Raw genomic sequence first — 27095 nt, forward strand, 5'->3', positions numbered from 1 at the left:
GATCTTTGCTTTACAACTACAGAGTTTTTAAAAACCCCGTTTCCTTACAGTGACAGCAGATGAGCTCTGGGAAGGTGCTTTAGCAGAGACTGGTGCTGGGGCAAGAAAAGGAAGAGGCAAAAGAAGCAAAAAAAAGAGAAGGAAGGATCTGAACAGGGGTCAGGTCATTGGTGAAGGTAAACGTGTTTGGTTGTTTTGACAGTTTTCAGATTTGGTCCTGAACTTGGGGTGGGAAACTGATGATCTTGGGAAGGGGAGAAATAGCAAGCAAGCTGGGTCTGAGGGAGGCCTGGGGGGGCCCAACGGCAAACTTTGTTCTAAAAAGAGTCTATGTGCTTTTAAAGTGTTTTCCCCAGATTTTATGGATATTTGGCAAACTGGAAACATTCTCATTAAGTGCATAAGAATCCATGGTTTAGAGTCCAACCAGGGGGCTTACCAGCTGCCCCAGAGTGTCATGTACTCCATGGGGCACAGCTGTGATAGGTCCTGTGCTGCACACAGCCCACTGCAGGCAGGTGGAGCTCTCAGAGAGCTGGCAGCCTTCCCCTGCCCAGAGAAGACAGTGACCAAGAGCAGATCTGTAGTCACAGGGCCTGTTGCCGCTACTCAACTGGGCTGCTGTCACACAGAAACTGCCCTGGACAGCGCATGGTTGGACAGGCCCAGCTGTGTTCCGGTAAAACTTTATTTACAAATCAGCTGGTGGGCCGCACTTGGCCTTGGTCCTTCACGTGCTGATGTGATTGTTTATACTTGTGCTTTTGAAAGCAAAAATAGGATAGGTGAACTTGAATTGGCTTATTTTTACTGTTGTGCAGACTCATCGCTTTTGATACTAACAACCTTTCAGAAATAAAGGAAGCACCTTGTGCTGTACTTCTAAGATTGCACATCTGCTTGGGTGCTTTTACTACTTGTATCTTGTTTTAGTTTTTAAGCATTTGTTATTTATTTTTAATAATGTTAATAATTTATTATTATTTTTGAGACAGGTCTTGCCATCTGGTCTTGCCAGGCTGGTCTTGAACTTGCAGGTTAAAACCTCCCTCCTGTCTCAGCCTCCCACCTACTGGGACTGCTCACATGCACCACTGTGTCTGGCTGTAATTTATTTTTTCAAATTATAAAAATCGTATGCATACCTTCTCAGTAAAAACGCAGAGTGTAGAGAAAACTAAAAGCCCCTGATGTCCTTCCTGCCGTCCACATTCCCATTGTCTCCCCTGAGGGGCCACTGGTCTCATATTGGTATTTCCTTCAGTTGTTTTTGTATGTGCTGGTGCGCGCTTTTGTATCAATTCCCTAAAAGAAATAGATATCGTCTTTAAAAAGAAAAGAAAAGAAAAAGATAATTATACTATATGGTACATGCAATTGTATAATCTGCTTTTTTTTTTTTTTTTTTAACCCAATAAGAGGTCTCAGGGCTGGACATGGTGGCAAACCCCTTAACCCCAGCGACTGGGGAAGCTGAGGCAGGAGGATGACAAGTTTCAAGGCCCGCCTCAAGAATTTAGTGAGACCCTGTCTCAAAATAAATAAAAAGGGTTGGGGATGTGGCTCAGTGGTAGAACGCCACTGGGTTCAATTTCCAGAACCAAAAGTAATAATAATAACATGTCTTAGAAATCATTCCACATCAGAACCTGGAGAGCAACGTTTTTTTGTTGTTTTTTTTTTTTTAAGAGAGAGAGAGAGAGAGAGAGAGAGAAATTAATATTTTATTTTTTAGTTTTTGGTGGACACAACATCTTTATTTGTATGTGGTGCTGAGGATTAAACCCCGCGCCGCGCATGCCAGGCAAGCGCACTACTGCTTGAGAGCCACATCCCCAGCCCGAGAGAGCAACGGCTTTTGATTTTGTGCAGGATATGGCACCTGCTGGCTGTGCGTTCAGCCATTCCTCTGTTGCCGACTCTGTTGCCGACCTGCGTTACAGGTCGTGTTTCAGCAGACATCTTAGCGCTCACAGGCCTCACGAGTGTTTCTCTTGGTAAAAGTGAAAATGTGGTCACATGCCTGTAGGGTAGATGTACATAAAACTGTGACAGTGCCAGGTCACCTGCCAAGTGATCGCATCAGCTCCAACTCTACAATACTGTGCTGGTGTCTGTACACGCGTTCCCTGGCATCTTAGCAACATGAAGAGTGAGCACCTTTTAGAAGTTGTCACTTACCTATAATCTTTACCCTTCAGGACGCTCCGGCTTCTTGTGGCCGGGTCTGAATGCCCCTCTCATGAGAAATGGAGCTGTGCAGACCATTGCCCAGAGGAGCAAGGAGGAGCAGGAGCAGGTGGCGGCTGACTCTTCCAGCAGAGGGAAGAGTGGGACTGGAAGTGGAGGATGAAAGTGAAGCGGGAGCGAGGCTGGAGCGGGAACACATGGGGTGGCCTCAGTGTCGGTCCCCCGGACCCTGGTCCCAATGGAGGTAGTGGAGGCCTGGTTTGCTTGCCTTTGGTAGAGGACGTATCGTCCTACAGTGTTTCTGAAAATAATTTTATTGTTTACTTGTCTGTTTAGATTACCCTTTCTGAAAAAAGAATTTGACCTCTTTGACTAACTTTCCACATTGTTATCCCGGTTGCATTTGTGGGACACTAGAGGCCTGTAACCAGGAAGTGTTCCTGCAACAGGATGGAAAGCCCTGGGTCCCAGTGCCTTAGCAAGTGCCTTAGACATGGTGGTGTGCGTTATAGATCTGTAGGACACAGCGTTTCCCAAACACGTGGCCTCAGGCTTGGAGTGCTGTTTAACAGCAGAGTTGAGAGACCCCAGAGAGCTGTCACTAAGCCTTCGTAAAAGCAAACATGAAACAAAAACTGACGACACTTAGGCTGAATTAGAAAACAAAGCCTCCCCCTCCCCACAAAGGCAGATTCACCTGAAAATCTTGCTCTTGCCAGTGAGTGGGAGAGGAGGAAGCAAACAGGAGTTTGGCTCAAAGTAGAGGAACGGTTGGGCTGGAGAGAATGGGGCGAGCGTGCAGGAGGCTGGAGGTCTGGGAGGGAGAGGACCTGCCCACGAGCCAAGTCCCCAGTAACCAGATCCAGAGTTTAGACAGACAGGCTGCTGTTAGCCAGCAGGGGCAGGGTGCAGGTTTGGGTGAGCCTGTGCAATGGGGGTGGAAAGGCGGGGAGGTCACCTGGTATCTGGTAGCTTTGGTCAGGAGTCATCAAGCCAGATAGTGGCATTGGTGAACATGGCCACCAGAATATTTCTTGATGAGAAGGTGGCACTTGGCACTGGCTTCACTATCACCCAGTGGGTGGGACCCTGGCAGTGTCCAGGAAAGAAGATTGACTCTTGAGCTGACCGCTTTCAAAGCCGACTGCTGGGTACAGAAGCTTTTATTCTGCTCTCCTATTTTATTTTGTAATTGAGATTTTCTGTAATAAGTAAAAGCAAGAGAATTGGGGAGTGTTGGAAACAGCTGTGGTGGTGAGCAGAGGCTGAATTAAGAGAACTGAAAGCTGAGGAGCCGGGAGTTCGCGAGCGGGTCAGACCCGCAGTTGAGAGTGGTGAGCGTAGGCCAGGCTCTGATCTCTCCCGGCAGCAGCAGCAGGCCACTTGTGACCAGACAGCTGCGTGGGTTCTGGCCTGGAGAGGGCGGTAGAGACAAAAGTGTAGGGATTGAGGACGTTGGTGAGATCTATGAGGAGTGAGGGACTTTGGTGAGAGAGGCTGTGAAGACCCCAGGAGACCAGATGGGAAAGCAGCGAGGAAGGCTCTGGAGGTGTCGGCGCTCCAGGAACCTGTGCCTCGGGAGCCGGCAGCAGGGAGCTGGAGAGGGGGAGGCTGCGGTCAGAGAGCCGTGGCTGAGCTCGTGAAGTCAGGCCAGGCAGTCCCCGTGGATGATGGGAACTGGGGCGCAGCCTGGAGAGCAGCACCAGAGAGCTCAGGTTCTTCCCATTAGAAGTCTGAGGGCACCTGGGAAAGGCTGTCACACGTGAGCAGCGTGGATGCTCTTATCTGTGTGCTTTTTCTTCTCTCCTTGTAGAGACCTATGAGGACTTTGATACCAGGATACTCGAGGTAGGCCTGCCGAGCTCAACTCCCAGGGTCCTCTGGAGAGGTTGCTGGGGTCGGGTGGGCAGGAGGAGCTGAGCAGAGCTGTGGTCACAGTGATCTCTCGGACACAGACTCAAGTTCAGGGAGGAATTAACACAATTTGAAGTTCAGTTCCTTCATGTTGGTGGTCCCCACTGCTGCCTTGGTTTGTGGGGACTATGAAATTGAGGTTTGTGAGGGGCAAATTCAGGAGCAGAATTTGGAGATTATGTTAAGTTCCTTCTTCCTGGAGCTAGAGTGTGCTATCTGGTGGCCTCTTGTGGAGCTGTACACCAGTTGTATCTAGGACACAATCAGAGAACAGGTTGGGAGGAGCAGGGGCAAGGGCAGAAAGCCTCAGGTTATGGCCAGTGTGCAGTTTGACTAGGGCAGTGGTCTCTGGGCTGCTCACAGATCCTGTATCAGGTGTGCTTGAACCACCCTTCCAGGGTGGTTCTCTGATGGCCAGTGTTCCTTGGCGCTGGCACTGTGCATTTAATCAGTGTTTAATAATGTGGAACAGAGCCGGGCGCGGTGGTGCACAGCTGAAATCCCAGTAGTTTGGGAGGCTAAGGAGGGAGGATGGTGAGTTCCACAGCCTCAGCAAAAGCAAGGCCCTAAGCAACTCAGTGAGACCCTGTCTCTAAATAAAATACAAAAAAGGGATGGGGATGTGGCTCAGTGGTCAAGTGCCCTGAGTTCAATTCCCAGTACCTCCCCAAATTGTGGAATAATTTATATATCAAATTTGTGACAAAGCCTCTCTGAATATGTATATTATTTCTTCAATATCAGTTATATTATGGAATTTTTAAAATATGTTTACAAGTGTTTTATGTTGGTATCCCATTGTGTGTTATTCCCCACACCCCAATTCTAGAGATTGAACCCAGGGCTTTGTGCATTGCTAGGCAAACACTCTGCCACCAAACCACATCCCCAGCCCTTTTTACTTTTTATTTTGAGAAGGGTCTCACTAAGTTGCCCAGGCTGGCCTTGACTTTGCCTTCTTCCTGCTTCAGTCTCCTGAGTCACATGGATTACAGGCATGTGCCCCTACACACACCCCAGTTCATAGCTTTTGAAAGTTAATCCCACTGAAAGAGTCTTTCATATGTAGGTTGTTTCCTATAAGATCATTCAAAAGTGTGGCCTCAGCCTCCCTTTTCCTTAAACTTCTTCCTAGGAAGGAAAGGGGACAACTGTCATTTAAGCAGTTTAGTTAATAGTTTCATAATTCCTGGCCTTTAAAATAGGCTGAAAAAATGGGAGATTTTCCTGAAGTTTATAATGAATAGGTGTTTCCAAATTCTGTATTCTTGTTTAAGCCTGATCCTTAACATAGCAGTCCAGTCCTGCGAAGTTTTTTCCTTACGTTGCATTTCATCATTTTTAAGATATTTTAGTACCTTTGATACTGGAATTTGTCTTATAATCAGTGTTAAACTATTTCAAAGTTTAATCCATAGTGTTTTCTTTCCTGTGTACATTTATTAAGATGGGGTATATTGAGTTGTGTAGTTGTAAATTCCTTTAAAGATTATCTTAGTTAACTCTCCTAATAACCCAATGAAATAGGAAGAGAAAGTCTTATTTCCATTGTGTTCCCGAAATGCTTCAGAGGGAGGGTTTGTTTGGGAAGTTTGCTTTTGTGCGTACAGACTGGAGGAGGTGCTGGGTCCTGCACCAAGCCTTGTGTGGCTGAGCCAGCAGGTCCTCGTCCTCTACCTCAGAGTTTTCTTCAGCTGTCCTATTGATGAAGCATTTTGTCTTTTAGGTCAGAAATGTTTTTAATATGACAGCCAAAGAGGGAAGGAAGAGATCAGTCCGTGTCCTGGTGGCTGTGGGGAATGGGCAGGTGAGTGGGGTGACACTGGACACAAAGAGGCCTGGCTGCCCGGCTGGAAGCCAGGGCCCTGCTGCCAGTCTCACTTTTTCTACTAATAGAGCCGCCTAGAGGTCTGGGCTCACAAACCTGGTGGTAAACCACGAAGCTTCTCAGAGAAACAAAGAAAAGCTCTTAAGGCCTACATCTGAGGACTGGGTATTTTAAAGGGCTTAAGACACTATTGTATGGTGCATAATAGTGAAAAATTAGAACAAGTTCAATCAGGCCTGGTTACAGGATAGCTGTCCAATATAATATTCTTTTTTTTAATATTTATTTTTAGTTATAGGTGGACACAAGATCTTTATTTTTTATGTGGTGCTAAGGATCAAACCCAGTGCCTCACGCATGCCAGGCGAGTGCTCTCCCTCTGAGCCACAACCACAGGCCTCCAAAGTAATATTCTATAGCTATTAAAGAATTGTGAAAAATTACTTACACAATAAGTAATTTTGGTTAAAAATTTGTCATGTAATCATGATTTTTTTTAAAAGTCATTTATATGCAAGGAAAAAAACTAGAAGACTGTACACTGACTGATAAGTGTTCACTTGGGTTAGCAGGTTTGTCAATCATTTAAATTTTCTTCCTTAGACTTTTAAAGTTTCCCTACTGAACATCTTGTTTTTGAAATGTGTTCACATAGAACTGAAAAACTGTTTGTTGCTTCCTTTTGAAAATTTCAAAGCAAAAGCAAAAGACATGATAGTGCGTTGCTGTAAGAGACCATGGTTAGCAGTTACTGTTGTCTCTTTTCAAAAATATCTTTTCTGAAATTTTGTGTCCATGTTACCTCCCTTTACCTTTTTATCAAAAGCTTAGCAGAGATCTTATTATAGCCATGAATTTGCACCTTGCTCTTCTTACTTGGTTTTGCCCTCAGAGGTCTTCTGTTAGCATAAGCAGATTTCTGGTATTGGTTTCATAGTGTTCCAGTGTGTGCATAGACATGATTTTTGACCCAATCCCTATTGTTTCCAAATTTGTATCATTTATTACAAACAACAACAATAACATTGACCTTTTTGTACATGGAGCTTGTTGAATTTTTGGAAATATAGAAATAGGAGAAATGTCTTGAAATTGCTGCCGCGCTGGGTGTAAATGTCAAGTATTGCCAGATCTCCTCCTCAAAGGTTGCATCAGTTTATGTCCCTCTGTACCACCCATCCTTGCCCTGAGTAGTATCAGACTTTACTGATTGTCAGTATGATCCCTGAAACGTCTCTCCCAGTTTACACCTGTACTTTCTAAGTTAGGAGAGTGCCGACGCCATTTTGCGTGTTCATTGGCCGTTGCGCTTTCCCTTTGGACATCTGTGAGTTCAGGTGCTTTGCCTATTTTTTTAATTGGGTGGTTTTCTTGTCTTTATTGATTGGGATTAGCTTCTTGTAAGTTAAGGACATGAGCCTTTTTTGTCTTATCATATTTTGACTTAGTTTTGAATTTTTTTCCACATCGAAGCTTTAAAATCCACAGAAGTTTTAAACCTTAACATAGCAAATTTATCAGTCCTAGGTCACTTCTGGTTTGTGTTTTGCTTAGAAAGTCTCCTTTTGAAGATTATAAGTAAGTCCACTCATATTTCCTTCTAGGACTTCCATGGTTTACTTTGTTCTGTTTAAACTAGGAACTGGAATTCAAGCCCTTTTCATCCCAGGCCTCAGATGTCTTGCCTATTTTATTTTCCTGTGGATAATTTTAAAACAAAGTACTTTTTTCAAATTAAATAATAAATGGTGGCAGCAAATAATGGAAGCATTTCTGCAACTTTTGATAGACCTCATTTCTTAGGGTAAAGCATTTACAAATTGGAAACTATTAGGTTTATTTTTCTGGTTAATTAAAATTGAAATTCTACTGAAATCATAGTTTTACTCTATAACAATGTATTTTTCCCCTATCCCTTCTTGTCATTTTAATCTCTTTGCACAAGTGCCCCAAAACATTTGCCTTTTATAAATATAGAGCATACTTAATTTTAAAAATTGAGTGTATTTCATTTTATTAGAGATTTATAAAAGGTAATGTTATGTATCTAAATGTCAAGTCTGTAGAATGCCTCAGAACAGATGAGCACATCTCTGGCTTTCTTCATGGCTGGTTGTGCAGAGCAGGTGTTCTGTGGGCAGTTGAAAGAAGGGCGTGAAATGCTGTAGAGCCCAAACTGGGAGCTGGGGAGAGGCACAGGCTGGGTCAGAGTAGCTTTCCTTTTCATAAGTTTTGCTGCTTCTTTTGAAGGTTTTGCCATTGGGAAGGCCACTGAGCGGGTGGATGCTTTCAGGAAAGTACGTGCATGTTTTTCTTTGTTAACATTTAGTAGAAGATGAAAAGCTCTGTGTTCACATGGGGGCACTGCAGGCACACAGTCACGTATCACGAAGGAATCGTCAGTGTATGTGTGATAATGATATTGTGGCTAAGTCCTTATCTTTTAAGGTGCATAGGTGGAATTTTTTATAATAAAATACTTTATAAAATAGTTTTGAAACCCAGCGAGAGATTTAGGAGAATTTGTTCCTTCCTTTCTTCAGGCAAAGAACAAAGCCATCCACTATTTGCATTACATAGAACAGTATGAAGACCATACAAGTGAGTGTGGGTCTTTTCTTGTAAGATTTGCAGAATGCCACTGTGTCCTGGTGTGTCTGTGACATGCCCAATGGGTGTCTTTGTGTTGCTCTGACTGCATTCTTACAAATGTGCAAAATGAGGAAACAGCCTGGCCTCGGGGGGTGGCAGGAGAATGAGTGGGGTCAGCGTCTGTGTGTCCTGTGGGCTGGCTGCTTAGGGCAGCACCCAGTGCTCTGTGGCTTTTGCAGACATTAAAGCCACATGCCTGACCCTCCTGTGTCTGCTTTACCCCCCAGTATTCCATGACATCTCGTTGAGATATAAGAGGACACACACATCAAGATGAAGAAACAGCCCAGAGGTAACTGGAAAGCTCTGACTCTCTGTTGAACATAAAGCAGAGAAAGCTTTATGACCACAGTCCCACCCTCCCCCCTGGGGTTGTTCTCCTCTCCTTGAACTCATCCTGAGAGTGACAGATGGAAGGCCTGAATTAGGCTGAGGAAGGCAAGGCTCCTGGGGAAGAAGCCAAGGTCGGGCTGCACAGGCCCAGGCCTGTTCCTGGAGTGGCTGAGGCGGGTGGAGCAGGTGGAGGTGGTCTGGTTGGATGAGTGGGCACGTGGTTCCTCCTGGAGCCTTCACCCAGCTGGACGGTGTTCCTTCCTGACAGTCACGTGCTGTTCCGTGTTCCTTCCTGACAGTCACGTGCTGTTCCTCTACAAGTGTCTTGGTGGTAGGCTTGTTATTTGGTGCTGGGGATTAAACCAGAGCCCCACACCTGTGAAGCACGCGCTGTCACGGAGCTCCCCCAGCCCCTCACCATTGAGTACTGTTGAACTTCTATGATCTCTATTCATTGAAGCAGTGGGTGAGAAGAAATGGCCTTTCTTGTCTTGTGGACAGGCCACAGGCAGTGTTGGTTATGGGGACAGTCACACCCAGTGCACTCTTGGTGCAGAATTCTTAAACATTTGGATTTGCATTTTGCTTGCAGTTCTGTAGTAAGAACCTGTTTCATTGGACTGTAGTTTTTTAAATCTCAGGAGTTCAGGTCAGGAGCTGGGCGCAGTGGTGCACACCTGTAATCCCAGTGACACTCAGAAGGCTGAGATAGGAGGATTGCAAGTTCCAGGCCAGCCTCAGCAACTTAGTGAGGCTCTAAGCAACTGAGCTACTGCCTTGTGCCTTCCTCAGTGCTGTCAAGAGAAGGAGGAGGGCCACCTTCATCAGGGTGGCCAGAGGTGGCCTCTGAGCAGGGGCAGTGTGAGTGAGATCCTGAAGGAAGAGGAGCAGAGGGGCAGGTCTGGGAGAACGTTCCAGGCTGGAGCGTGCCCCAGGTGCAGTGTGCCCTCGTGCACAGGCCATGCGAGGACAGTGCAGTAAGTGGGGTCAGGCACGGTGTGTGTGTGTGTGTGTGTGTGTGTGAGATAATGATATTGTGAGGGGAAGATCCTGCAGATGTCTTTGTTTAATTCAGAGAGCAAAGGCCAGTGAGAGGTTGTGCCCCGGAGCCTTGATTTGCTGAGGATCAAACCCAGTGCCTCACACATGCCGGGCAAGCGCTCTGCTCTATAGCCCCAGCCCTGGCTTGTGTTTTTGAAGCTCTTCTGGAGGAGGGATTGCCGGTGGCCAAGAGCAGGGCACGTGGCTAGAGGGGAGGAGACCACCCCAGCACTGAAGGCCATCAGGGAGGTGAGAAAACACTCCAGGAGCCACCAATTCAGGAGACGCTGCCACTTAGGCCAGAAGGTGTTCCCAGGAGAGGGAAGTGGTGTCGCTGCCAGGGCAGCTGAGTGGTCTAGGAGGGTGAGGACAGGCGTCTCCCTTGATGGTAACCAGGCATGGACACGGGAGCTGGCCTGGGCAGAGGGCCAAGAGATTTCAGGCACTTAAGTTTTAATGTAAGTAATATCCTGGTTTCCCCCCCCCACTACGTTTAAGGTAAATATTCTGTTTAATTTTTGTACATACCATTGAATAAATGTCGTCCTAGAAGTCACACCATCTGGGGGTGGTGAAGCCAAAATGTCATTCCCTAAACCCAGAGCCACACGAAAGACAGCATGCTGGCAGGTGCTCAGTCCATTTCCTGTCTCCTAGGATACGGCCTGCGCTGCCACAGGCCCATCATTACCATCTGCCGGCTCATTGGCATCAAGGACATGTATGCCAAGGTCTCTGGGTCTGTCAACATGCTCAACCTCACCCGGGGCCTCTTCCATGGGCTCTCCCGCCAGGTAACCTTCCCTGGGGTTTGAGCAGGTCTGGATGTGCTGCAGACCAAGGTGCTGAGGGTCTCCTAGGGGCTCCCACGGCCACCTGCTGCAGTGACCCCAGGGCTCTGCTGCCCAACCAGAGCTAATCTTGTTTCTCAACATCACCTCACCGAGTCGTTTTGAACCAAATCTCAGGTCCCATTTTATTTCATTTGTAAATATTTCAGTGTATTTCTAAAGGATCAGAATCAGAAACCTGAGAAGTGGTTTCTGATTCTGATCCTTTAGAGGATCTAAAGGATCCGTTTACTTCTATGGTAGAGCGCTTGCTAGGAACACTTAAGGCCCAGGTTTGATCCCCAGCACTGGGGAAAAAAAAATGTCTTGGTACCCTTACCATTCCTAAATATCATGACTCAGTATTATCAAGTATCAAATCTGTTCATTCAAATCTATCCATTCGTCCGATTTAAAAACATTTTTTTTTACACAGTTTTTAATTCAATCCCGTTGATTTGATTCAATCCAGTTGAGAAGATGTCAGCACTTCTAAAGTTTCTCCTATGTCTTTTAAGTCTCTCTTGGTCTGTCCCTCTCTCTTCCCCCCTTGCTGCTGTTATGTTGAAGAAGTCCCATAGTGTTTCCAGGGTTGAGCACCCGTGGGGTCCTTGATGTCCTTCCCCCCTGGACCTCCTGTGATTTGGTTGTTAGATCTCAGGGCTCCACCAGGTTCAGGCTTGGTGCTTGGCCCAGCAGGCACGTGCTTAGGGAGTTTGGAAGGCGAGGCCTGGCGTACCCCACTTTGGGGTGGGAAGGTGGGCTGAGGCATCCCCCTGTGACAGCCACTGTGGTTTAACCACCCAGAATCAGCTGGCACTGCTCTTTCCCCCAAGCTCTCTGGTGGGTTCTGCACTCTCACCCCCACCCCACACCTGTGGTGGTGCCTCTCACTCCTATAGCCACAGGGACCCTCGGAGACCTAACTGCTGTTCTCACTTTGGTCTTGCCCAGGAAACCCACCAACAGCTGGCCGACAAGAAAGGTCTCCATGTGGTGGAATTCCGGGAGGAATGTGGCCCCCTGCCCATCCTGGTCGCCTCCCCCCGGGGGGCCTTGAGGAAGGATCCTGAGCCAGAAGAGGAGGTTCCCGACATCAGGCTGGACTGGGAAGAAGTGAAGGCTGCACAGGGAATGAAGCGCTCTATTTGGTCAGGTCTCAAGAGGGCCTCCACCTGACCTTCCTGCCACCTGGCTCCCCCACTGCAACACCGTGCCTGCTGCCCTAGGCGCCTGGGACTCCCCCGTCACATCTTGCTGTGTCACCTCTTTTTTCTTTTTTGAGGTAATTTCAACCTTCTTTATTTACAAATAAATAATTCTAGTTTTGATTTATTGATCACGTGATCTGTGCCAGGCAGTGTGGCAGGGACATTATGTACTGACCTCAGTTCAAGACTACTTTAAATACTCCATGAAACCAGCAAAAGCAAATGGAGCAGGGAGACAGGAAAAGACCCACCCAGGGGTAATGTGCACAGGGACATGAAGGGCTGTGGTGGCTGTGCCCGACGCCCGCTCGGGCTGACCCATCCCTGGGAGGTGACCTCCTGCCCTGTCCCTCACAGCTGCACCCACCTCCAGCAGGGCCCAGGCTGCCCTGGTGGCAGGAAGTGCCTCATTGTTCCAACTTGCACATCAAGTGCCAGCAGCAGGAACCTCTTGTCACACGCTTGACACCTCTTGTGTGGTGTCTGGAGAAATGTCTCTTCACCTCTTTTTGCCCATTTGAAAAATTGAGTTATTTGTGTTTTTATCATTGAGTTGTAAAGATGCTTTAGTATTGTGGACACAGGCCCCTGTAAGGGGTGTGACCCACCATGTTCCTCCTCCGTGGGCAGATCATAATTTCCTGTTTCTTTGAATACTTTCTCTGCCCCCATCCTCTTCCAATCCTCTGCCTACCCAGGTAGGCCCTTGTCACAGTCCCCCAGTTTATTGCCTTTAAGACAATAGAGTAGTTAAAGCACAATTAATGCCAACATTTTTTTTACACATGTAGATGTGCAATGTATGATAACAACACAGAGACCAGGCAGGAGTCCTGGAAATATGCTGTCACCTGATTCTCTCAAGGGGTCATTTGAAGGTGCACTGGTTAAGGTAAAGATGTGCACTTAAACCCTATTGTAAAGGAGTCACTAGCGTGACACAGAGCTGTAGCTATTAAGCCAGCAAAGAGAATGAGGTGCAATCTTAAAAATACAGGTGTGTGCTGGTGCAGTGGCACACACCTGTAATCCTAGCTGCTCAGGAGGCTGTGCAGGAGTTTCCCAGGTTCAAGTGCAGCCTCAGCAACGTAGCAGGACCCTGTCTCAGAAAGGGCTGGGCAAACATACAATGCTCTTGATTTGTTGATTATACATATCCTTTGATTAAAGTCCAAACATAACGAGTCTTTAGAGACATTTTGTATCAGAAAAAAAGAAACTTTTCTTTTGCAAGTTGCTAGATAATGTAGAAATTTGGTACAAAAAAAACAAAATGCAAAAAAATGTGTATGTATTTATACTAAATAGGGTTGCCTGAGGCGCATAATACTTGTTTATTTAATGTGTGCCCTTGCAGACAATTTTACATGTTTGTATGACAGGACATACATGTATGTGTGTGTGTGTGTGTGTGTGTGTGTGTGTGTGAGAGAGAGAGAGAGAGAGAGAGAGAGTGTGTGAGAGTGTGTGTGTGTGTGAGTGAGAGAGAGAGAGAGAGAGAGAGAGTATGTGTGTGTCTTTTATATACAAAAGAGGCTGAAATATCTATCCCGGCAGAATATGTGATCAGACCCAAGCCTGTGCAGGGAGTTGGGTGACCATTAACTACGCTGATCTGATGGGTCACAAGTCCCAATGTGTATCACCCACACTTCAGTCAGCAACAGCAGCCAATCTCCCAACTGTAGCAGCATTAGTTAGTTTCCCTGCACACTCTGTGTTCCTGACATCACAGTGCTGTAAGTTGGTGGCCCTCGTTAAGCAAAGTCATATTTGCAAAATAGCATTATTTGTTTTTAAAGCTTTTAAAGACATGGTTTTCTTGGGGGGAAAAAAAAAGGCTTGGGACCCAGCTCAGTGGTGGATTGCTTGCATCGATGTGGGAAGCTATGGGTTCCATCCCCCGCACCACAGAACAAACTCAAAAAACCCTCAATCCAAGAGAAGGCAAGAAAAGAGGAGAAGGGGAACAAGGAACAGGCGGCCCCAAAGAGAAGCCTGGGAAGTTTAAAGCAGCCGTTCCTCGACCACACTAAGTGCAAGCCCTCTGAACACCTGTGCACATCCTGTCAGCGCACTGTGCTGTGTTCTGTTGAGCTTAACTTTGTCCTCCTGGTGTTCCCCTTCAGGGTCTGTCCACTTCTGGCAGCAGGCTGGTCCCATCTCCAGCTTTGGTCATGGCATCACCCACCTCTCCTCGCAGTTCTCAAGTATTTTAATGTTCTGCCGTGCAGTGCGTGCTCCCTGAGAATGGTACATCTTGGAGAACTGTCCCATCATCATTCAGGTGGTGTCCCTCTATATGATTGGCAGTTTTCCTTGCACATAGTTAATATAGTCTGAGCTTCATACAGTGACTACTGCTTTCCTTCACTAGAGTTGGCCCCGTGTTTCCCTCTTCAACACTTCACTCTTAATCTACGGTGGTCCCCTTGTACCCACGATTCAGCTCGCCAAGGTTTCAGGTACTTGTGGTCAACTGCAGTCCCAAACTGTTAAGTGGAAAATTCCAGAAATAAAAAAATTTCCTAAGTTTTAATTATATTTCATTGTGTGTAATGCTATGAAGTGTCGCACTGTCCCCCTGAGGTATGAATTGTCCCTTTGTCCAGTGTGTCAACACTGTATACGCTCCCTGCCTGTTACTCACTCTTGGTAGCCATCTTGGTTATCAGATGGACTGTTGCAGTATCAGTGCTGACGCTCACATACCCCATATTTTACTTAAAGCTTAAGGGGAACGATGGTGGGAAGTTTATTGAATTATGTTAAAATTATTCTATTTTACTATTAGTTACCATTGTCAATCTCCTCCTGTGCCTAATTTATAACAGTCATAAGAATGTAGATATAGGGGGAAACAGTGTATATAGGGCTCAGTGCCATCTGCAGCTTAGGCATCCACTGGGAGTCTCGGGATGTATCCCTGGGTGGGGGTACTACTGTATATTTTAAGTGGACTTCTAGACACCAAAGGGTTGGAACCTGTTTTTTGAACCCCTCTGATAATCTCTGATAATTGGTACGTTTAGGCCCCTGACGTATAATGTGATTATTGATCCAGTTGAAATAGCATCTGCTGTGCTTGGTACCGTTCTGTGTAATTGCCCTGGTTCTTTGTGCCTGTTTTTGTCTGTCTCTTCTTTTCCTGCCTTTTGATTCCATCTACTCACATTTCTCAGCACACCTGTTATACTTCTTTTTAAAAACCTTTTTTAGTGGTTGTAGTGTATACTGATAACTAACCCAGGTCCACTTTTGGATGACACTGCCGGGTCGAGACTGGTGTCAGTACCTCACAGCAACAAAGCATTCCTGGTGCTTCTGCCACCCCGCGTCACACTGTCATCTCACATGTACGTATACAGTTCTCATCGAGGACATTTGTTAATTTTGTTCTGAACAAACTTATCCAAGAAAACTTAAGTTGTTTTTCTTTTTTATGTAAATCTCTTTCTGGCCGGGATCATGGTCCTTGTCTTTAAAGGACTTCTTTTATCATTTCTTGCCAGGCAGCTTCCTGGTGACACAGTCCCTCTGTGGTGTGTCTGAGAGTCTCTCTTTCTCTTCACTCTGAGGCTGAGTTTTCAGGACATGGCTGTAGGTTGGGGGGCTTTCACCTCAACACTTCTAAGTGTTTTGCTCCACGCTCTTCCTTGAATACTTTCTGAGCAGTTGGATATATTGTGTCTCTGTTCCCAGAGGCCGGGCTTCTTCCTCTGGCCCCTTTAGGGTGTGTGTGTTTGGTGGTGGTTCTGTTTTGGTGTTGGCTTGCCTTTCTCTTGGTGCTACAGTTTGGATTCCTGGAGGCTGAGGCTGGGTGGAGTTGTTTTGTTGTTCCTTCTGCTTGAAGTTCTCTGAGCCACTTTGATTTGGTACTAGTTTGGGAAGTTCTCCTCTTCTCTTCCTTGGATTCCCATCTTGTCTACATGACACCTCTTATCTTCCCACAGTTCTTAGATGTTGGTTCTTTCTCTCCCTGTCTCCCTCCCCCTCAGCCTCTCTCCCTCTCCCTCTCCCTCTCCTCCTTTCCCTCTCCATCTCCCCCTCTCCCCCTCTACCTCTCCCTTCTCCTCCCCCACTCCTCTCCATGTCTCCCTTTCCCTCTCCCTGTCTCCCTCTCCCTTGTTGCCCCCTCCTTCTCTCTCTCTCTTTCCCTCTCCCTCTCCATCTCCCTCTCCATCTCCCTCTCCCTGTCTCCCTCATCTCCCTCTCCCTCTCCCTCTCCCTGTCTCCCTCTCCCTTGTTGCCCCCTCCTTCTCTCTCTCTCTTTTCCTCTCCCTCTCCATCTCCCTCTCCCTGTCTCCCTCTCCCTGTCTCCCTCATCTCCCTCTCCCTCTCCCTCTCCCTCTTCTCCCTCTCCCTCTCCCTATCTTGCTTTGCTTTCGTGTTTTGGAAGCTGAGACATTCTTTCCTCAGTGAAGTCCAGTATGTTAATGAGCTCATCAAAGCTCTTCCTCATTTGTGTCCCACCATTTTGTGTCTCCATCTCTTTCTGCCTTGTCCCCTCTGCTCCTGCCTGTTCTCCCTCTTTCCTTTAGAGCCCTTGGCAGGTTAGTCGTGGTTGTTTGAGGGGTTCCTGGTCTGAGGGTCCCAGCATCCCTCCTGGTGGGAGTCTAGTGTCTGTGCTTGCTCCTCTCTCAGGCCTTTGCCTTTTAGTCTGCCTTGTAACTCTAGCACTGGGGAAGGGAACTCCTGGAAATAGGCCTTGGGGAGTGTCCAGGAGTGGGAGGCAAGCTTTCTGTGGCCCCTCCAGTGGGTCCCTGTCTCCTGAGCTTGCATCCTGGGCTGGGAATGTCCCCAGTGCTTCTCCCTGTTGCCCTCTTAGGTGGAACAGCAGGACTCAGGGTGCTGGAGCTGGGTGCCTGCCTTCCCCCAGGTGACACAGGCTCTGGTGATTCCCAGTTGTTCAGACTCTGATAAAGCAGTTTCTCTAGAGGGCAGCCTTTTTAGGAACAGAATGCTCTGGCCTATGTCAGAAAGGTCCAGAAACATGAGGAACCTGGAGACAGTCTCAGTGGGAACACTGAACTCCTGCAGGTGAAACCCACAAAGGTGGAGGGCCCCTGTGATCTGGCGGTGGTTCTGAGTTTTTCTTTTTTCTGTTTCTTTCTTTCTTTCTTTTTTCTTTTCTTTTTTTTTTTTTTGGTGCTGGGGGTTAAACTCAGGACTTCACTCTGCAGAACAAGCTCTGCCCACTGGGTTCCCTCCCTGGAGTTTTCAATATTCAACTTTCCTACTGAGCCTCCAGAAATCCATCAATTACAACCTGCCTTTGCCAAGACTAGTATACACATTTTCATAGCAGCTTTGTTTATAGACAAGAACTGGAAACAGTGTAGATGTCTATCAGCAGGTGGGTGGATGCAGACTCCCCAGGCCCACCTTAAGAGACAGTTGATCACTCAAAAATAGGAAAGGGTGAGCTATTGGCACTTAACCTTGGTGATGCTCAAAATAATTATGTTGAAAGAAGCCAGATTTAAAAAAAAAATAAAACATGCTGTATGATTCCGTTTATTGAAACTTCTAGAAAGTATATAGTAACAAAAAGCAGATCAGGGGTCACCTGAAGATGTGAGGGGGGATGGTGGAGGTGTGAAGGGATTGCAGAGAGGCAGGAGGAAACTTTTAGGGTGATAGACATGTTGTTTATATTGATTGTGGTGCCCTCACAGCTGATGCATAGTATTGGAACTCAGCAGAGTGTGCTTGAAATGTGCAGGTTGCTGCCCTTCATTGAAACTGTTTTTTGAAATTAGCTACAACCAACAGGGGACAGAGAAGCCCCCAAGTGGTCTCTTCCTTTACTGAAGACTATGATGTAGAAATTGATTGCAGAAGAAATCTCTTTCCTGTCCATGCAATGTTTTGAGCTTATCAGTGCTTACCTGCTGCGTGGCTAAATCGATCATGCTTCAGATGCTGGGCGAGATCTTCAGGGGTGTAAGTACCACGTAGGCAACATGATGCTAAAGCGAGGTCTCTGCCCCCAGATGCAGGTCCCTTCCCTCATGCATCAATCCTTTGGGGATTCCAAGGCCTTTGGAAAGAAAGTTGAGGGGTCCCGGGAGCAAAGAGGGTTGGGGATGTGCCAAGGGATGAGTAGGAGGTGCGCACTGGGAGGAGGACACTCCTCATGGGCCTCCAATGTGCACCCAGTGTTCCACGAGGCTGGTTCAGAGCCAGGGCTGCAGGCCAGGCACATCTGGGCACATTGCAGGTTCAGGGGACTCTGCCGAGCCTAGAGAAGGGGATACTGGTGCTGAGCAGCATATATCAGGGAAATCGGTCGCTCACACCTGACAGATCCCTTTCCAGGGCAGACTTGGAGCCCTGCTGCAGGGACACCCAGTGAGGATGCTCGAGGAAACCTTTCTGTCCAGGAACGCGGTGGGGCTGGTGAGGGCTGGGGTCCTAGGGCGAGCTGGCTGCGGCTTTTTACCTGAAGTCCCCCTGTCCTGCCCCTTGATGATCCTCCTGGAGTCGGGCCCCAAGTGACTTCTCCCTTGGCAGCCTTTGGGAGGCACCGAGGAACTGTCTGGGGCCCTGTCCCTGAGGGCGACAGGGCTTTCAGTGTTTGCTGACTTGAGTCTTGGGGAGTTTGTAAGGAGGACTCCAGCCCTACACCTCTACCCACAGACATCCAATGGAAGGCTAAAGGCAGAATTAGAAGGGCAGCATCTCTGCCTCAATATATGGCCCATCCATCCCCTTTGCCTGAGTCACCTTGGATTTGTTACTGGACCCTGCTGGCTGCATCAGTGCCCACCAGCACAAGGAACAGGCAAAAAAAAAAAAAGAAAGAAAGAAAGAAAGAAAAAGGAAAAAATAAAGAACTTTGATCAAACTGGGGAGAAGCAGCCAGAAGGCTTGGAAGAAGCCTCTGACCCACAGAAGTGGTTACAGTTTATAGAAACAAAACCCAAGTGATCTACATCCGTAAATTTCCTTGGCTTGAAGAAGAACAAAAATGGGAAAAACACAGAAAATGCCTAGGCAGATGGCCTGTGTTCAGGCCTGAGGAAGGGCGGGACCCATCTTAGCTTTTCTGGCTCCTGAGGTGGGCATGGGGTTGCAGCCCGTCTCTATTTTCAGCAGAAGGAAGTTGCTCTTAATTCAGAATCCAGACCCCTGCCCCCATGCAGTCTGTTTCATGTCCCAGGAACAAGGTCGGATTGATGTGCATCTGAGAGCCAAAGCAGGTGACACAGCTCTCCTGACAAGGCACCACCTGGCCAATCCTGGGAAGATGGACAGACCTCACCTGATCAGGACCACCTGCTTTGGCAGCTGTGCAAAGCCCAAGCCCTTGCCCTCATTCCCCTTTCTATAAAAGCTCCAAGTCATTGTCACTTCCTGAAGACAGGCTAAGATGTGGGTCCCCTTGCCTTCCCCGTGTGGCTGCATTGATAAAAGTTCCTTTCCTGCTGGGCATGGTGGTGCATGCCTGTAATCCCAGATTCTCGGGAGGCTGAGGCAGGAGGATCACTTGAGGTCAACCTTGGTGATTTAGTGAGACCCTCAGCAACGTAGCAAGACCCCTTCTCAAAACAAGAATAAAAAGGATTGGGGTGTTCTCAGTGGTAAGGCACCCGGGTTCAATTCCTAGTCCTTTACCTGGAGCTGAAGCTCCCTGCCTCCTTTTCTTTTGCGGGTTAAAGCTTCCCCTGTGCATTCAGTCTCATTGGACTTGGAGTTACCATTGACCCAACTCAGAAGTTCCCATCTCTGGTATCTCCACCTCCTCTTGGTACTGGGGATTGGACCAGGGGCTCTGCCACTGAGCTACATCCTCAGCCCTTTTAATTCTTTATCTTAAGACAGTGCCTCAATAAGTTGTTAAACCTGGCCTCAAACCCACAATCCTCCTGCCTCAGCCTCCTGAGTCACTCTAGCACAGGTGGGTGGCACTGTGCTCAGCCTGTGGTTGCATTTGGATGCAGTCCAAGCTTCTGCAGGTTTGAGGAATGTTCTGTAGGCATCTATATAACAGTACCTGGACAGGGGTGCTTTCTGCAGGGGGCGCCAGACCCTCTCGCCTTTTTTTTTTCCTGTGGATGTCTGCCTGGCCTGCAGTGGGTTGGTCACAGGACATTCAGGAGAGATCTAGGGCACTGGGCAGTGCCCTCCATCCAGCAGGTGACCTGGCAGGAAGAGCCCTTGCAGCAGGGAAGTGGGGTGGCACTCTGTAGGTGAAAGCACAGAGCTCTCTGATGACTAGTGACTAACACAATGTGAAGTAGAAACATCCCATGAACTTCACGTTCAAGTACAAAGTTGGCTACGATGACTGGGTGGCATTGCAATCTCCTGAAGGTCCTTCTTGGATTCATACAAAAAGAGAGAGCGAGGGACTAAGGGGCAGGAAGGAAACACAACTTTTTCAAACACTGAGATCTGGAGTCCAGCTCCTGCCATGTAGTCAGTGAATGAATGGATAATAGTTGTTTTTACAGGACCATGTGACCTGAGGCTGCTCAGCTTCCTGTGGGCCCTCAGCATCCGCCTTTATAAAGCAGGGGCACAGACCAAGGGTGCTGTCAGCTTTCTGTTGCTGTGACAAAGCATCTGAGAGAATCCCCTTAAAAGGAAACAGGGTTTCTTTTGGCTCATGGCTGCATAGGTCTCAGTCCATGGCACCTTAGCCCTGTTGCTTTGGGCCTGTGGCAGCACAGTAGGACATCCTGGCAGCTGGAGCACATGACAGAGGAGGCTGCTCATCTCTGGGTAACTGGGAAGAGGGTGGGTAGGACTGGGCTGGGTCCCAATATCCCCCTCAAGGTCACACCCCTAATGATCTCATTCCTTCCAGGAGGCCCCACCTACTAAAGTTTCCATTATGTCCCAAGGGCCACAGGCTGGTGACCAAGCCTTTAGCACATGGGCAATGGGGACATTTGACATCCAAACCACAATACCAAGTGATCATTAGCTGGGGGCTAAACCCTGGTCTCCGGGCCAACCCCTTCCCACAGCCCAGGCCTGGGGAGATTGACTGCATTCTGCAGAACACCCACTGCAGGCAGCTGCCTCAGCCAGCATGGAAGTCCTTAGCAGAGGCTCTTTCATTTCATGGGGGGTGGGGGGGTGGGCGGTGGGACTGGTGATTGATCTCATGGATGCTTGACCACTGAACCCCATCCCCAGCCCAATTTTGAATTTGATTTAGAGTCAGGGTCTCACTGATTTGCTTAGTGCCTTCCATTGCTAAGGCTGATTTTGAACTTTTTGATCCTCCTGCCTCAGCCTCCTGAGGTGCAGGGATTCCAGGAGTGCACCACTGCGTTGGCCAAGGGGCTCCTTTTTGGCAGTGGGGTTTCCTTGGAGAGAAAGCTGACCCTGTTCTGGGGTCATCCCGTATTTGCCCACACAGCAGTGCTTTGTTACTTTTTCTCTTCTCTGGAGGGCAACTCAATTCATACCTAGTAAACATAGCCCAACAGGTTCTCTGATTAAGAATAGTGCAGAGCTTGGGGGCAGTGGTGCATGCCTGTAATTTCAGCAACTCTGGAGGCTGAGGCTGGAGGATGGCATGTTTGAAGCCAACCTTAGCCATTTAGTGAGGCTCTGAGCAACTCAGTGAGACTCTGTAATGAAGTATTTTAAAAAGGGCTGGAGATGTGACTCAGTGGTAAAACACCCCTTGGTTCAACCCCTGGTACCAAAAGAGAGAGAGAAGTGAAGAAATAAGGGAAATCAAAACTCAAGCTAAGATCTTAACCCTGCAAACGCAGCTGGTAGAGAAACATGCTGACTTCAGGGCTATGAGGATTCACCTCACCAAGACTCAGGTAGCAAATGCTCTCCAAACCTGTCACCCTCAGGGCTGGGTGAGCTCCGCGGTAGAGCACTTGCCTAGCATGTGCAAGGCCCTGGGTTCAATGCCCAGTGGGGCAACAAAAAGAATTTCAAAACCCCATGTGATCCTCAGGTCCAGGGAGATCAGTCAGAGCAGCTGTCTGCCCCTGAGACTGGACCTGGGAGGACTCACTGGGAGGATGCCAGGGGGCTCATCAAAGGTCCAGGGAATTGCCACCAGTGCGGCCAAAGTCACTCCTAGATGGCAAAATGAAACCTGTGAGCCACGTTTTCTGTGACTCTCAGGAATCCCTTCTATACCTCTGTCCTTAAAACAGGGAAGAGTAATAATGTCACTCAGTCCCTTTGTACTGCTGGGACCACAGTGGTCTTTAGAGGAGATCTCATGGCTGCCCTGGGTCACCCCCTGCTTCAGATCCCCTTGGTGACCAGTGGTCTCTTCCCACCTGAATGCTGTCCAGACCCGACTCCTGGGGTGCAAGCCTTCCCCTCCACCCTCCACCAGTGCTCACCAGCTGCCCTGGGGCATGGGAGGCTGTGATCCAGGCTTGGGTAGGGCTTCCCCCTTAGCCAGAGCCTTCCTGAGAGCCCCAGGCTGCAGCCCCAGCCTGGAAGTGGCTGCCTGGAACAGAGCAGGAGGTTGCTCCCTATGGCCCCTCTGGCCCCTCTCTTCCTCCTGTTGAAGGAGCATGTGAGGAATGGCTTGTCCTTAACCCTGTGCAGAAGCTTCCAAAGAAACCGCTTCAAAGCCCTGGAGCAGTGGAGGGGGTTTGGAGATGGAGCCATCTGAGAAGAAATGGCAGAACTTCAGAGATGAACAAGAGAGCAGGAGTTCCAAGCCTCTTTCGATGGAGTTTCTAGCAAAACAGGATGTTGGTTGCAGGAGCCAGATGCACGCCAGGCTCAGATGACCCTAAGGAGAACCATCAGGCGACCAATGGCCACTTGAAAACTGTATGGTAAAAGAGCTTCCAGTCCTGAAGCACAAACTATGCCAGGGGCCTCCAGGCTAAGTGACAGAAGCAGGCACACAATGACACATGGCCTGTAACCTCACTCATGGAGAGTATAATACAGTTGTACCATAGAAGTAGAAAACTTTATTGTGACCAATATTTTAATAATGATGATTATTAGGATGGCCTTTCATGTTGGTTGTGATAATTGACAGCTGTCATTTTACAAATAATGTTGATCAAACGCTCCCTCTGGGCCATGCTCTAGGCCAGCCACTCTGCCTGCCTTGCCTACCTGATCCTCACAGTGTCCCCAAGAAGCCAACACAACAAACCAGAAAGCACAATGTCCCTGCTAGCAAGTGCAGGACCTAAGTCTTGAACCCAGACACAGAGACCAACCAAATTAAATGAAATATTTACTGGAATACTGGTAGAAATCTAGGAGAAGAGGCTGTGGCCTGGAAATGGGGAGGGTTGGCTTCAATCCTCAAAACCCAAAGCTGTCAAGATGGTTCAATTGACCATCCACGTTAGAAACTACTCTCCAACGAAATATGCCCCAAACATTGTCAAAACAGAGGGACTGATTGGGAGGAAATGGCAACCCAGTATAACAGGAGGCACGAGGAGAAACACAGATGAGCACTATGCATGGGAGGAGGTCACTGGAACACAGCTGGCAAGAAGATGAACACAGGCTCAAATGATGTGTTTTATTTATTTATTTTTTACCAAAATTAAGGATGTTGATAATATGTGCTGGGAGGGGATAGGAAGATAAGCTTTTTTCATACACTTTGGAGGCACATTTAACATTATCCATGAAACTTAAAAAATGCACGAATGCTATGCTCCCTACAACACAGAAATTCAGGTCTTGGGACGTGCCCTGAGAGGCTCCCAGAAGGAAGTTCATTTCAATGCCGTGTTAAATCATAAGACATGTACAATGCAATGGCCATTGGCAGGAAGTCTGTGGCCACAGTGAATAAGGAGGCACGTGCTGACTGCAAGTTCTTAGGACCTGTGGGTGGAAAGAAGACCCTGGACCACATGATTCAGCTGTGGGACACAGACACAGCCCTGAACATAGGCTGGTCCAGCGGCACTGTGCATCTCTCCAGATCCACACAGTGTGGAAACCGCAGCCATCACTTGGCTTTAGGGACAGTAGCTGAGGTGATTTTCTTTTCTGAGAGATAGGGGACCACGGGTGACTCCCTAATAGACAATTGACCAGAGTCACCTCTGGGGAGAGTCTGGGCCAGGAAGTGATGGGAGAAGAGGAATTCGATCATCTGTTTCCATTTTTCTGTGATTTGGTTCAAGTGGTAAAGCAGTGCTATTTATTAATTAATGGATCAAATAGGTTCATCATTGTTTTAGAGTACAATTAGGTGCCTTCAAACTTTAGGCTACATGGGCACATTTGAGAACGGTTCCAGCCATTCTCTCATCCTTTGGGTCATTCCCCTCCTATGTCCTGTGAGACATTTTCTATGTGAGGCTTTAAGAAGAAGAAGAAGAAGAGAATATTCTGTAAAGAAAACCTTATGATCTGTGCATTATAAAATTGAATGGGTTCATTCAGAAGTCAGAAGTTCTATTGAAAGCTATTTGCATGAGGCAAATAAAACTTATTTTTAGGCATCCTGGTGAAGACAAGGTTTTATCTTTATGTCTCATGTCTGTGTTTTTCTTTTTATTTGTTAGAATAAAATTCATAGGTTGGCAGACCATTCTATCAGATGTGTACCTAGATGACATTTCAATTACCCACTTTTACATGGTAGACATTTTGTACATGAACACTGCCTGTCTGCAACTTTTTTTCAAACAGGACTGGGCTCAGGAGCCCAAATACCAATGTTAGCTGGAACATGTTCTCCAGTTTGGCCTATCTGTCAGTATTCCCTGAGGTCATCTGTTCCATGAGCTTCGTTACTCCTGCTCCCTCACCAGCTTTCATAGAAACCACATGCTGTCTATGAGTCAGAGACACCAATCTCACAACATAGCATTCTTTGAGTATCCAAAGTCCCACTTTTCACTTCGCCATGCCTGACATTGTCGGTAATATTTATCGGCAAATGTGAGATTTGCAAAGATCCAATTCTATGTGCTCCTTTCTCAAAGAGCCTTAGGCAGGGCTATAGCATACATAAATATGAAGTAAAGGCCTAGTTTTTAAAATGTCATCCATCGAATAGTTGACACATGTCTGAGATATTTTATATTTTGGAGGAGGTATTATTTAATAGGGAATTCCAACAGCTACATGATAGTGAAATGAGAAGTCTTGCATCCATTTTATTCTTTGTGATGATTTTGATGAGTAAGGATAAGATACTTCCTTGTTCCAATGAAGATGTTGCCCACTTCTGTGAATGGATGCACCGTGTCACCCACTACTTGCATATCTGCATGTTGTGCTTGACATTAACATCGTACTTGGCAGGTGGCAGAAAGTCAATACTGAAGTCAAGCTCTGGTGTTCCAGCAGCTGTGCTGCAGATCCTTGGTGTGCCACCTTCTGCAATCCATGCTGCTCTGTTCATGTTCCTATTGACTTCCTGGTGATGAGCATCATGGTCTCCTGGTCTTGAGAATGGCCAAGCATTTCTCTGTGAATGTGGAAGGTAGGCATGTGGAAGGCTTCAGGGAGGAGGGATCATTGATCATGTACTCTAATCCATGTGCCTGTTTAATGACCTGTTTTTCTTCTTGGGTTTTAAGGGAGACACTGCCCTCAAACACTTCTGTGCAGCTGGGAATGCAGGCTTCTGCTTCACCTTGAAGGAAGCATTCCTGAATCCTTTCCAGAAGACATGAGAAGAGAGAGTGAGCCTCTGGTAACATGCAGGTTCCTTGCATTGCCCATGGGCTAGAGGAGAGAAGAGTTGCTTCATGAGATTTGATCCCCTTTTTCCTGAAAAGTTCCACACGGAGGTGAGTCCCCAGCATGTTTAGACATCATTTCAGACATCTTTGTTGATGGAAATGAATCACACACCCTGATGATGTGGAAGAGCTAAAGATGGGTTTGCTATGAATTTTCTATTTCATTTCTCAGGGCCTGAGTCAAGCCAGCCATTGTGCTGTCAGCGCATGAGCTGCTGGTCAAATGTGAGGAAGTGGTCTTGCTTTATGAAAACACCACCTTGATTCAGTGAGCCAGAGGCAGCCTGGAGTATCTGTTTTCCTGTAAAGGCAGATTGCTGTGGATGGCCTCTGGCCTCGTCGTGCAGCCCTGCTCAGAGTAGGGGATTGAGGGTCCAGGTAGATCCCAGTTCCTTTTGACCTTTATTGCCATTGGGCCGCCCCAGGGTCCTTGGACTCTACCTGGTCTTCTGGCCTGGGTCAGGGGATGTGAGGTTTGGAATCCCCATCTGTGGCAGGATCCCAGGCCCCCCAGCCACTTGAGGGCAGCACATCCTTCCCTAATTGTGTTAGAGGGGGAGGATATTCCCGCCCATCCTCATCCATGCTCATCCCACATTTTGTAGCTTGACACCTGAGGACCTTTATTCATTGACTTATGCTAAGATAAGTCAATCAGCAGTCTCCCAAGGGTTTACATTGTGGTAATTGACACCAAACATCCGTTTTGTAATTAAACCATTTTGGAGGACACAGTTGAGTGGCATTAAGCATGTTCATGTTGGTGTATAGGCGTCACCACCATGCATCTCCAGAACTCACGTGGACATACTCTTGCCATCAATGCGGAATTCTAGTGCCCTTGAGGCCCAGGAAAAAAACATTGTACTTTATCTTTTTATGAACCTGATAATTGAGAATCTGAGATAAGTGAAATCCTACAAAATTTGCCTTTCTCTGGACACGATCATTTTCAAGGGATGCAGTTCACCCCCACTCGTGGGCAGATCAGGTCCACTGCTAACTCTGCGGGTGTTTCAATTGCACTCTCAGTGACAGTGGTGACTGTGTGCACATGAGCTGTGTGTCCAGCTCAGATCCCAGGATCTAGGGTCTTTGGTTCCACGCAGCCTATAGGTTGCCTGTTCCTCCAGGTGTCTGCAGGCCAGTGGCACGAAGGCCCTGGGCCTGGTGGTTTCTTTAGGTGAGTGCAATACGTGTCCACAGTGTCGTGGGACATGATGGACTATAAATAGAAGCAATGCCTGAATACTCCTGGGATCTCAGTAGGCTCAGCCTGTGTGCTGAGAATTGTTGTGACCTTCTAATTAATGGGCCCCCAGAATCCCAGAGAAAAGGGCAAGTCCAGAGCAGTGGAACCTCAGTGTCTCTGAGAGAACTTTTGGGGTGGGGGGCCGGGATACATTGATGTGAG

General features: G+C 47.6%; 1 pseudogene across 1 annotated transcript in view; it reads left to right on the forward strand.

Moving 5' to 3' along the window:
• LOC144372069 (small ribosomal subunit protein uS5m-like) overlaps positions 1-25716 on the forward strand; it is a 34412-nt pseudogene extending 8696 nt beyond the window's left edge. Inside the window, exons 4-18 of the transcript XR_013432117.1 lie at positions 51-176; positions 2202-2434; positions 4004-4038; positions 5831-5907; positions 8163-8229; positions 8476-8533; positions 8812-8876; positions 10616-10752; positions 11743-12073; positions 14129-14286; positions 14377-14464; positions 15219-15355; positions 17168-17355; positions 17762-17945; positions 25517-25716. The product of XR_013432117.1 is annotated as a small ribosomal subunit protein uS5m-like (transcript). The remainder of the gene's footprint in view (positions 1-50; positions 177-2201; positions 2435-4003; positions 4039-5830; positions 5908-8162; positions 8230-8475; positions 8534-8811; positions 8877-10615; positions 10753-11742; positions 12074-14128; positions 14287-14376; positions 14465-15218; positions 15356-17167; positions 17356-17761; positions 17946-25516) is intronic.
• Positions 25717-27095: the final 1379 nt, after the last annotated feature.

The sequence above is a fragment of the Ictidomys tridecemlineatus genome, chromosome Y (genome assembly GCF_052094955.1).
Source record: "Ictidomys tridecemlineatus isolate mIctTri1 chromosome Y, mIctTri1.hap1, whole genome shotgun sequence".
Classification (NCBI taxonomy): Eukaryota; Metazoa; Chordata; class Mammalia; order Rodentia; family Sciuridae; genus Ictidomys; species Ictidomys tridecemlineatus.